The 13,807-nt window shown below is 36.8% G+C and overlaps 1 protein-coding gene across 5 annotated transcripts in view; it reads right to left on the minus strand.

Moving 5' to 3' along the window:
* Window positions 1-13,807, minus strand: part of LOC137291696 (nephrin-like) — a 213,970-nt gene that overhangs the window by 141,285 nt on the left and 58,878 nt on the right. The window lies entirely within an intron of this gene.

Consider the following 13,807-nt stretch of genomic DNA (forward strand, 5'->3'; position numbering starts at 1 on the left):
AGAGCGTGTAAATCCAACTGATGTATCACTGCCTCAACTCTCTCTTCTTGAAGTTTTTCATACTGGGATAGCTTCAGTGTCTAAATGATGTAAACCAGTAATGTCTTACCAATAAAAACTTTATACTATATCAGTACAGTGTGTACACCTGTCAGGCTGTATGTTATTGGAATCTAGATCATGTATCAAAACAATACATACCAGTAAGCATCCAAGATCATTTTAAGCTTTTCTTAACAAACTTTTGTTGATGAATCCTTTGCATTTTCCTTTTAACTAACTACAGCAACTAACTGTAGTGTCTAAAATGGTGCTCATACTAACCCCCCTGAACCCACTTCAATTCCTACAAGACTAAGTTTATTCAGAAATTTAAGGCATTTTGAGGCAAGTTTATGGTTGATATACATTTTCAGTGATGACAACTACAATCCCTGGCTTCGTAGCTCATATGCAGTTTATACAGACATATAGTCAGCAGGATAAAATGTCAACAAGACAGTCATAGAGATCAGTTGCCATCAGCAATGCCACTGAAATATATCAAGAAGACTAAAGACTGACTCTGAAATGTAATGATCTGAACTAAATGTGACATTACCAGAAGAAGGGAAACTCAGAAAAATGTTCACCTTTCTCAGGCTGGCAATTTCAAACACAAACCAAAGTGATGCAACATATACTAAAAGTTTAGACTCGCGTGTGCAAATGTAGCCACTTACTTTCCTCAAATGTCCTACACTAGATTTTGCAAAATAATTCATATTGTTTTAAGGTACTGGTGTACTGTAATATTAACTAGCAACATTTGTTATTGTCATGTGTTCAATAAATGATGGAAAATTGGTGAATAAAAACATAGCATCAAAACACTTCTGTTTGCATGTACAATATTTGCACATGCTTTTCAGCAATTTGATCCTCATGCAATTCATCTGCGTAAGGTTTGCAATTACCTCCCCGAAATTAGTGGAGAGATCAATCCTCAATGTAATCATATATACAAACATTTCATATATTGGGTGCTTTAACTGAGTCTGAACTTTTGATGGGTAGGATATTTTGATTGACTTCAGGAGCACAATCCAAAAATCAAAAGAAAAATCAGTGCCCTAAACAAATGCAGTGTACCAATTACCATATATTTTCAACACTAATGGCTGATTAATGGCCATGAGAAGTTTTGGTCAGGGTGGTCAAAGTGCTGTGCTCCAAACAGGGCTATAATCTAAAATATTTCAAATATTGGAATACATGCTGGTCCCCACTACTATCTATGATGTATGCATTTTGTTGACATTTATCACTAAAAACACTCACAAACAATAATAGTGTACATAGACTGTTTTCCCTAGTTTTAGATGACAACTCGCCCTTCGCATGTTTTGATGCTACATACTACAGTCTACATACATTGTTAGTTTTAGTTCCGTTGTTATCCTGTTTATATTATACAAGTGACTATCCCAATTAGCCTACAAATATTACACAGGTGATTTTCCCTCGTCAGATTAACTGCAAACCAGTTCCCATTATACTACTGACTGACACTGTTCACGTCAACCTGTTTACATTATACTACTGACTGACACTGTTCACATCAACCTGTTTACATTATACTACTGACTGACACTGCTCAGGTCAACCTGTTTACATTATACTACTGACTGACACTGTTCAGATCAACCTGTTTACATTATACTACTGACTGACACTGTTCAGGTCAACCTGTCATACATGACAAAGCAGTGTGGATGAGGAACATAAAGGGTAAAGCCTTCACTCGACACACTGAAGACTTGGGTTCACTTCCCCAAATGGTACAAGTGAAGCCCATTTCTGGTGTCTGGCCGTGATATTGCTGTGATATTGCTGGAATATTGATAAAAGTGGTGTAACCCATGCTCAGTCACACACACTCACTCACATGATGAAGCATGACAGGAGGATGAACAAAAGGCTAAATCCCTTCCTAATGACTCCCGTAAAGAAACTGACATTTTCTATATAATTTCACAGTTACAATATAATAACTATAGCAATATTTTTACTTGCTGCGTAAGGCAGTTGAATATCAGACATATTCTTCATCACATGCATGTACTTTGTGTGTACTGTGAGTAGGTATTTTGGAAATGCATTGTCTTTCAACATGGTTGATGTATTAATGAAAATTCAACAAAATGATAAATCATCAGTCTGTGATATATGAATATTTAAGAGCATTCAAGAGCGAGTCCAGACATGAGTTTCATACGAGTCATTCACATCTATTATACAAGTTTGTATTGAACAATTTGATAGAACTCTACTTAACTGCTTTCTCTCCCAAAAAATTCCAAAACTATTAAATGGTTTTTGAACAAACAGGATGGAATTTCTGTGCATTTACCTCACAACCAGCTCTAAATGTTTCTCTTGGGAGAGAACATCCTATTCAGGTCAACAGAATGTAACTTTGATCTTTCCCTAATATGACCACGTGGCATTCTTCTGGAAGGTATATTTAAATATCACCTAATCCTACTGTAGATCAAGTAGATCTATCAAGACACATGTGCAGGGTAATTGAGAACATCAAGTATAACCACGACAAACACGATATATCCCACAGTCACTACATAAGACTTCTTTTCCTAAGGTGACATTTCTTCATCAACTTGAGCTGACACTGATCATCTCCATACAGCTGCACATGGCAGCAGAAGATACTTGATACATGTTATTGCAGGAAGCCAAGCTGTCACGCCACATCTATTTGCATGAGGAAGAAAGGTACAGGTATACAAAGCTAGTGTACCACATCAGAACTATGATCCACTTATCCATATATGTATAAATTAAGAAACCAAATCATCTTTGACTGTTCTGTTTTTGAATGTCATGTAAACCACAGAGATCAGTAGCAGCAATGTTAAGATGTAACTATTACAGAGAACTTATTTCTTGAGATGAAACAACAACAGCAGTGAAATTGTGCTTTGTTTGGCTGAACTGCCTTGGCATTATCCAATTCCACAATAAGCATCCATGAGACGGAGTCACCAAATTCCAGGGATATTTCCCCAGCAAGACACATCAAAGAAACCCATGGTGCGATCATACTTCTGCACAAGGCACTGAACACCTGAGACTTGTTAAAAGCTTTAGCAATCTTCATTCAAATCCTCAGTTCAAGTTAGAGATTTTTTATGAAACAGTACTGCGGATTAATACTCCCAACTCAGAAGATATTTCTCAGTGCACTGGACAAAATAACAAAAATACATTCCTTGCTATTTCCAACCTTGAGGAGAGATAGCTTGTCTGTCACTTGCCAGCAATAGCTGTCAGGAGTTATCTCCCTTAGAAAACTTTTCACCCATTTGGGTGTTTGAGGAGCATAGCAATATGTCCAAATTGAAATTTAAACGTGTACAAGTGTCAGAAAATCAGTACTTTCTCAATCCCGTCCACTCAATGTCAACTTGAACCCAACACTGCTTTATCAGTCTTCAGTTGGTGAAAAAGATGTCTTGTTCGGAGGATTCAGCCCAAACGATTTCTCCTTCATGCCAAGTCAAAAAGTCGCCTGGAGCTAGGATCGTCACCAAGCGTATTTACAAAGGTACTCTCGTCTCGTTACCTTTGAAAGATGAGCAAATTAGATAGAACAAGCTGGGGAAGACAGCAAAGTGAGAAACCGCAGAATTTGTTCTGACAAGAAGGTACATTTGGCCCACAGCAAGGATCACGTTTTTCACAACTAGGCCAATACTGCTGTTGGCTTGTGTGAAATCCCATTCTTCTGTTGAGATAGTATGGTAACTGAACAAAGCTCAGCAGCTAATGAAGCATTGTAAGGTCTGTTTGAAAAAACTTAAGTAAGTCTATCATATCGCAACTGATCCTGTCAGAATGACCTTGAAAGCCATTGCAAATTTAGTAGGCAAAATTTTATATAATACCATTTTTAATAATTAAGCTTAACTTTACATTGCATATTTGTCCTGAAAACATGTTAGATGTGCTTGTTACATGAAGCTGAGTCTGGCTGTATACTGGGTTTCTCTATAATTAACACATGTCACAGTCTCTTCATAGCAAACTTAATTTACTGCCCTATGCCCACATGCAAATCTGTTCATATGCACTCTGATTATGCCCACCTACCCTGCCCAGACATTTATATTCCCTTGTCTATACTATAAACCCCTACTTCCATCCTGGTATGCATCTCTCACACCTCTTGGCAACTGACTCCCATTCTGAACTCTTTCTTTCTTCAATTTATGTTCCAAACCTCTGTCAATTGTTTATATTTTCTGTTCTCTACCATTGGGAGAAACGATCAGCTTATGTATATGATGTGACCTGGGCCCTTATTCTTGAAATTCTTAAGAATTCTTAATGTAGCCAGTGTGTTAAGAATGGGCTTAAGAAGTTCTTAGGGTCACAAAGGTTTAAAGAACAGCTAGCCTGATTACAGAAACACAAGGGAACTCTCCCTCCTGTAGATGGATGGATATTGCCTAAGTACTCCAACATCCACTCTTACATGTGTTTCCATATCTGTCATCAACAATCAGTCAGTGAAACACACACAATTTGTCTAATCAGCAATATCATTTCTGAGCCTTATTAACTTGTTTCTTCCTGTGATAACATAGTTTCCACTGAAACATCCATGTATCTATCACATCACCAGACACATTCACCATGAATGTTACAAACTACGAACTAACTTCATTTCAATTAGTACCTGTCCATTGATATTACAAGGATAATCATATTAAAAAATTACATTTTAAAGGAAAGGACAGAAATAATTAAAACTGAATTTTTTTTTTTCTATTTTCAATATCTAACAAATAACAGTTATTAGTGCTGCAAAATATTTGTGCCTCAAACATTGAAACACAATCCTAAATGACTGCTTGTGTAGTTATATTATAATGGTTAGAGATGGATGGATACCAATGTTAAATCTTAGTGAACTGCAAACTTGCATTCAACTTATTTCACAACATGAAACGTATTACTGAGCACAGTGAAGGTTGCACATATTTCTGCCAGCACCACGACTTAACCTGACCTGACATCCAATCGTGATCCAGCAATACATACCTCCCAGCTTGCAGCTCACCATCTGTAGTAGTCGCCAGCAACTGCTGCACACATCAGCTCACAAACATCAATCAAAACTGGCTGATACACATTCTGAAAATCCATCTTTTAGCATAATAACTATAATTGCCATCATTTCAAAACCTAAACCAATCCATTACTTCGGTTTTCCTCACTCATTTAAACTGTGCTGTGATGACTTTGAACAGTGAGAAACATCATCTCAGCTGCATGATTAGCTGTTCTGTTTGGAGTGTGTAATCCTTAATTAACGTTTACAAAATTGCCAGGCTGTTGTTACTGAAGACACTGTGGGAACAGTGCAGCAGCCAATGTTTGAACATGGTGACCTAGGCACTGTCACTAACTTTCTAGTTCTGTGAGCATAACTATTTGGGGATTGAAGTCAATGAAGCAGCCTGGCATGTCTACAGTGAGTGTGTGAGTAAGTGTTTATGTCGCACTCAGCAATATTCAAGTGTATGGGGCGGTCTTTAAATCGAGTCTGCACAGACAATCCGATGATCAGCAGCATGAGCATCAATCTGCTCAAATGGGAACCGATGACGTGTCAACCAAGTCAGTGAATCTGACCACCCAATCCTGTTAATCACCTCTTATGACAAGCACAGTCGCCTTTTGTTACAAGGACAAGTTACTGAAGACCCATGGTACTCCGGATCTTCACGGGTCCACTTTCTAGTTCTGTGTGTATAACTATTCAGGAATTGAAGTCATTAAAGTAGATGGAGCAGCTTTGCATGCCTACAGAGCTGTATTCAGACATACCTTCTACTCCTACATCACATGAGATAAACAACAGAAAGTACCTGTGACTGATGCAGGAGTCAAAGAGAGCATCTCAGAACACACAACTCCATTTAGCCTGAAAACAGATTCTGACGCCACACAACACGCAATGGTTATATTTTATTTTTCTCAATATAATGCTTATGACCATATAGGATACATGTTCAAAGGCCTGGATAAAAAAAAAATGTCACCAATAAAACATACTGGCTGATGGCATTACATATCAACATGAATCTCAAACTGGTAGCTGTCAAACTAGCCTAATGAAAACAGGCAAATGGCTACATCGTGCACCCTCAGTTTCAGCTGCATAATGCAAGAACTTGGTGGAGGAATTATTCATTTTTGCTCCATCAACTACAGTTCAAGAATCCATCAATAACGTTCTGAATCGTAATTCTTTGATGAGTAAGTGATCATATCAATGAGTGATATATCCTCAGTTTGCTGTCAGGCTTAAGAAGTATTTGTATCAGCATTTAAATACAGTTCGTCCGTATTATCCACAGAAGCATTGAAGCTTCACAGTTGCTCCTATAATATATTTGAATCTTGGGACCTCTAAATTCACACACATGACATTTGGGACATACATATTCTTTGAGTTTCTATAAAACTGCATCCCTTTGCAACACTGAATCGCATGATTGATTCAGGATGAACTGGGAAAAATGTTCATCTTTCTTTTTGACTTATTCCAATAGAGAAATACAATGATTGAGAAATGACATTCAAAAAGCAGTCTGTGCATGTCTGTGGCATTATTCAACCAGCATGTCTGTGACATGTCATAATATAATGGGGATGTCTGTGACATCATTCCACCAGCATGTCTGTGACATGACATAATATAACAGGGATGTCTGTGACATCATTCAAGCACCCTGTCTGCTGCCAGACATAACATAATGGGAATGTCAGCGACATCATTCAACCAGCATGTCTGTGACATGACATAATATAACAGGGATGTCTGTGACATCATTCAAGCACCCTGTCTGCTGCCAGACATAACATAATGGGAATGTCAGCGACATCATTCAACCAGCATGTCTGTGACATAACTTAACAGGGTTATCTGTGACATTATTCAACCAGCATGTCTGTGACATGTCATAACATAATGTGGGTGTCAGGGACATCATTCAACCAGCATGTCTGTCACAAGACATAATATATTGGGGGTGTCAGGGACATCATTCAACCAGCATGTCTGTGACATAACTTAACAGGGTTATCTGTGACATTATTCAACCAGCATGTCTGTGACATGTCATAACATAATGTGGGTGTCAGGGACATCATTCAACCAGCATGTCTGTCACAAGACATAATATATTGGGGGTGTCAGGGGCATCATTCTGATCCTGGAAACACATCTTGCAAATTTCAAAGTCAATGGACCATCAATGTACAAAACTAATGTTCCTTCAACATGAAGTTGAAAAACACTTCATTGAATACTAACTGCAAGCAGGGGAATTGATCAAGAATACTTCCTTTACATGGTTGATCTACCTGGCAGTGGTAAGAGAGCCTGCTCTGTAAGTAAGACTCCTTGTCTCTCTCTGCTGCATCCAGTCAGCAAACACGTCAACCACAGTACCAACAGGATCAATTTCATATCACTTATCCCATGCAAATGTGGCCATTAATGAAAACGCTGGCCATTATCAAACACGGCCTCCACAGCCCTCTGATCTATCTTGAAAAAAAAACATGCTTGTAGTTTGAAATCAGCACAGGCAAGCAATCTATTGGTTGTAATGATATTGATATTGACAATGCTTGAGATTTATTTCCCTGCAAGATCAAAGAACAAATCATAGTGAGTCCAGAAATAGCTGGGCTCACAAGATAGAAACATAATTCATCCTGGACATGACATAACAGTCAGAGAAGGTGCTTGTTAATTACACTTTCCTCATTCATAAACTATTCCTCGTCAATGTTCCATGTGCACATATCTGACATGATATCATCCAAGTGCACCATTGCATACAATACTGGCATCGCCTGACTACTTATCAATGCACTCATTATCCCCTTATCTTCAATCAAGTAATTTGTTACAAAATATGGTCCATATATAATACTTAACCCTGGAATTAACAAAGGTGACTGGAAGATATTTGTCTCTGATGGGGCCACACAGTAAACGATAAAGCAAAGTATTTGTCTCTAGAGGAAATATACAACTAAACAAAGCTGTTTTCTTTTTATGATTAGATATTTATATTTTCCCAAGGGATGACATTTCTTTCTCGTCTTTTTTTTTTTTTTTTTTGATTAGATATTTATATTTTCCCAAGGGATGACATCTCTTTATCAGCTTTTTTTTTTTGATTAGATATTTATATTTTCCCAAGGGATGACATTTCTTTAATGGTTTTCTTCCTATGATTAGATATTTATATTTTCTCAAGGGATGACATCTCTTTATCGGTTTTCTTTTTTTCTCACGGGATGACATTTTTTTATCGGTTTTCTTTTTATGATTATATATTTATATTTTCTCCCGTTAGTCGCCTCTTACGAGTCACCTTTTATGGCAAGCATGGGTTGTTGCTGAAAGCCTATTCTACTTCAATGTTCATGGTCAGAAAAGCTAAGAAGAATGGGTAAATCCCAAACACATCACCAAGACATCTATGAGATGAAAGATCGGGTCAAGGGAGCTCATTTAGCAGTAAGCAGGCCAGTTATGACTGCTTCAAACATATTGAGCCATACCTTACTTCAATATAATAAAGCATTGTATAATATCAACATTACACAATTTTCCAGATGGATTTTTACATAAATGATTGTTTAAATTTTTTTTTCACTTTACAAACAGATGAAAACTATGATGCTACGATAAAAGGGATATTTTCTATACCATATTTCATTCAATCCTAAAAACTAAAGATATACAACTATGGTGTATCCCATGAACATACTTTGATATTTTCTACTTAGTACATTATCATGGGTAATATGTACACAATAATAATTACATCTTTCTCGCGTTCATTGTAATTCCTGCTTTCTGATTCAATGACATGTTATTACATCATTTCCCACTGAATATAAAATATTGGGCCATGTCCACCAAACCAGACTGCTTTCACCAAGGCATATCCTCATAAATATGGGTTTCACACACCAAAGAAATATTTACTGTTTCCTTGCTTAGTTGATGAAGAACACTAAAACATTCCACTCACTCATGAAAGAGAAAAATCAAGCCATCATTGGAATGTATACAATGTGTTCCTCACACCACACTACCTCAAAGTTGAGCAAGTAAATGTGATAAACATGGCTTTCTAAAAACAGACAAAAATATCCACAATGTAAAGGAATCCCAGTGATAATGGCTGAATGCACTTCCTGCTTATCATTTTGCTTTATGCTTTAGGGAAAATTCCTGCATGTTAATCTTCTGTACCATCATTCTATGGCGAAGATAAAGATCAGCAAGTCTTCAGGTTTTATTTGGAAACAACATGTCTTCCCCTTGTCAAGGAACTAATGTTTAAATCTGGAAGGTATGCCAACTGAGGTTGTGAGTGTGTCCAGTCTTGTCACCTGCTTCATGCAACATCACAGCATGAAACCCCTTCATCTGTATACGTATATAGATCTCATACAAACATCAAACATGTGAAGAACACACACACTGCTCAAGTCATTTATAAAACTTGTGAACAATTTAATTCATAGTAAAAAACAATATACTCTGCAAATACCAATGCAGCTCTGACATTTCTCTGATGCAGACAATGCGTCAGTCAAAAACCCATCTCGGGTAGTTTTGATCGTCTTTTATTACAATCATTGTTCTTTGTATGTGTACAGCCATGTATAATCCAATTAAGAAGATATATTGGCAAGATGTAGCTGCCTCCAGAGCTGAGACGAGGTATGATGGACATGGAGCAGCTATTGATCACCAAGTATCAGGCAGGCCTAACATTACCCTATATGAGGACACTGTAATGCTAAGCCGTAAAATGAAAATGACAAATACAGAGTAGCAAGGGTCCAGCAGTTCATTCTGTTCTCCCATCATTAAGGATAATTATGCAAGCAGGAAGGTTAATTCCACACTATTATATCACTATCATAACCAGCCTGGTACTTAGGGAACTATCGCTGTGGCGATATCAGGGCGTAATTACATCATCTGCCCTGTGTCCAGCTCCGCTCAATTTCAGCTGACCCCGTCTGCAATTAAGAAGTAATATGAAGACTCTAATTAACCTATCACCTTGGTGCTCATTAATCAAGTCTGGCACCATTATTCTTGAATCTTCCAGTCCCAAAGGGAGCAAATATTTGCACAGACAATTACAATTTCAGACATTGGAATGAGCCAGGGCTGTATAAAATACTGGAGTATGTACAAAGTCTCTGTCTTTCAAAGAAAAAAAGGCTAGGAAAATCACTGATGTGCATACTTGTCTTTGTGGCTGTATTCTCGATAATACTTGCTTTATATGATCTAGCTGAACTCTTCCTTTATCAGGCTTGAATCCAGAGGGGTGATCTGACTCGTCTCTAGACAAGAATTAATCACTGCTTCAACAAGCTATCATCATACCAAGAACATAAACTCCTATATGAGCTGAGCACAAGTCCTGTTTTAGTGTTTTATAGCCTTGAGCTGAGACCCATTTGGGCTACATGCAGCTACGTGTTCGTCTCATGCATTATAGGTTCAAAGAAATGTGTCTGCTGCTCAGCTTCAATTCAATCAATGTTGCAATTCTTGTACAATCAAATTCAAATCCACTCCTACAAGACTGCCTTGCTTTTAATTTGGTTTCTGCCATTGTCTGTACCACATCAACCATATACAAAACACATACTATCATAATTTGTTCTGGCACTTTGAAACTCTTGAGTGTTACCTAACAGATTTATGATACCTCAGTAGCAAAAGGCATACATCTCTAAATATGCTGTTTACCTTCTAGCTATCAAACCGAAGGGTATCCCAATACATTTCTGTATAAACTAATTATATGACATCACAATACTTACATTGAAACATGTTACAATGCATCTCTGAATGCGATGCTTACATGACCCCTTCTAACAATGGCACTAACAGCAGGGGTTCAAAAATCCCATCGCTGGACACTGGGGACAAGACAGTTTTCAATTCAGGCAATTAAATAACGTTATCTTACTTGTCTGTGGGCTACAAGATAATTTCTCCCTACAATTTCAGACAGCAAATAAATTTGGTTTTCATTACATATCTGCTCAAAATATAGCTATTAAACTGCACAATGATAATAAAGTAGAGTTATCTTTCTTTGCTATCTATCATTTCTCAATCAACAGCCCACTTAACATTAACTTCAAATACCATGTTGATATATTCTTTCATAATTACATCATCACGAATGTTTCATAAAAATCAGGGCAAGTGGAAAATTATTCAGGACAAGTAACTTTCTTAGAGTCACTTGTCCTGTGGCAAGTTGCTTTTAAAAATAATTTTGAACCTTTGCAACAGGTGTCCCAATACATTTCTGTATAAACTAATTACATCACATCACAATACAGGTACTGAGACACAGTAGAATGCATCTCTGAATGAGTTGCTTACATGACACCTTCCAACACTGGTAATGAGACATATTACAATTACAATTACCAATGAACTGGTATATACCGGTACAGTATCATGGAATATGAATATCGTGATATGGTTCAGATTCTGCAACATACTGGGTCATCCAGAGTTAGCCCCTTTTGCATTATCTGCCCTTGACTTCCATAGCAACAAAATGTACTCTAAAACTAGTAAAAGTTCGAAATATACTTTTATTTCTGTTGTTTTCACAAAACATTTTACAAATGGAAGTATTGTTTTAGGTTGCTACCAAAATGCCAAACATTCTACCAAATGCTTTAAGTTTTGTGGCTTTGAATGGTTTCATATGTGACACGTTAGACCTCAAACGGACCATTTTTCACATGAACTTATTAGAGCCTACAGCACAGAGCGGCCATTTCACAATTCACATTATTTTGTTATTTTTATTTGTTTTATAATGGGAGATGTGTTGTCTATTAATTTATCATAAAGGCTTACGTGTCATAAATTGTGTAGGGCTGTACAATAACATTCTAATCAAGGATCTTAATTAGTGGAGGTCACATTGCTATTAAACTCACATAAACCATTGGCCTGCAGCGATACACAATAGGGATGGGGAGTCTCAAACTATGGTGAGACAGTAACTAAGAAGAGAACTATTATGAGTTTATGATGTACCCACTTGGGTAGAAACCTTCCAGTTAATATCTCACAATATGCATTGTAATATCTCATAAATGACTGCAACATATATTCCATTAAGAGAATCAGAGCAATATCCAGCCCTACCTTCTGAAAGTGGTACTGACGTGTCCCAAAACGTTTCTGTTGAATCTAATAATATCACATTATAACACTGGTAAAGAAATGTTACGCTGATATTTCCCCACAACGCTTGTTTTTGAGACTAAAATGGCAGTCAGCTATACACTATTGTTTTTTCCAAATCTGATGGTGATTAAGTCAAAAACAAACCCAATAACATTACATAAAAAAAAGAAACACAAATACCCGAAATTATCATTTTTCCATGAATAATAGCTCCTAATATTGAGTTATTCTAATTGCAGTTATTATACTAAACATATAAAATGATGCAAATAAGCAGTGTTATATGGCATCACTTTGGGACATTGTCAAATACTTTTATCATATGAAACAGTTTGACTCACTCAAAAAGCTCATATCCCACAGACTGCAATGATGAATGAAAACCTCATAAATTGTGTGCACTAAGATAAATTCAGTTTTTAACTAGTAACTATCCTTTAAAAAGTCTACCAAATTGTTTGACTGCATAGAAACCGAAATGTCTTCTGACCTAATCTTTGGAACAAAGACATGTGACAGCTTCTTGCTGTACTTGACTAACTTACTCACACAAACCATCAATCCCTTTGCTGCCCTACTACTCCCATTACACTTAAAAGATAACTTTATTGTTAGCATAATGACTGATACTCAAAGTCTAACAACTAAATATTAAACACAGAACCTAAAAGCCCATGTCCTTGTTTCCATCATAATGTGTTGAAGCTCACCACCAGCTTAAAGTCACTTCAAACACTCCAATTTAAAAAACACATCTCTTTCAAGATTTAGTCCAAAGGCTGCTTCTTTTTGATGATGAAATTCTTGCCATATATACTCTCAGACACTGTTTTTACATCCAATTATCTTAATACTCCAATGTCTTTAAAGTTAAAATTCAATGTAAAGTCTCACATTTACTTCTGCATCTCTTGTGCCTTATGACAACAATATTTTTCTAAACTGAAAATCATCAATCCTTCATGATAACAACTCGAAAAATAGAAATTCCAATTATTTTCCTTTCATTCAAAGACAAGGTAAAAACTATAGCAATGTCTAAGATCTCTTTATTTTATTTTCTTGCAAATGTTTCTGTTGTAATCTATTTTCAGGAACTCTTTGTTTCATAATGTGAAAAACCTTGAAACACAGAGTTAGCTTATAGAGAAATTCATGTCCCCTTTGTTTGCACATCACATATGGGCGGATGTGTTTGAACAAAGCAGTCATAGCTGTTGACATACCACACTTGGGTCAAATGTTTATCACTTATTATCCATGTGTCAAATATGAAAATAACATGGACACGCACTTGGCGTGACTTTACCTGCTACATGTAGGATGTAACTGTTTCAAACCTCCCGCTAGGGAAATATTGGCTTCCCCGCTCTAATCCCCTAGAAAACATGGGAAATTGTATTGTAAGTCTGCAATCACTTCCTGTTGTATTTGACTCTATATCGGAGGTTTTGCAGC

Source organism: Haliotis asinina, chromosome 1, assembly GCF_037392515.1.
Source record: "Haliotis asinina isolate JCU_RB_2024 chromosome 1, JCU_Hal_asi_v2, whole genome shotgun sequence".
NCBI classification, from domain to species: Eukaryota; Metazoa; Mollusca; class Gastropoda; order Lepetellida; family Haliotidae; genus Haliotis; species Haliotis asinina.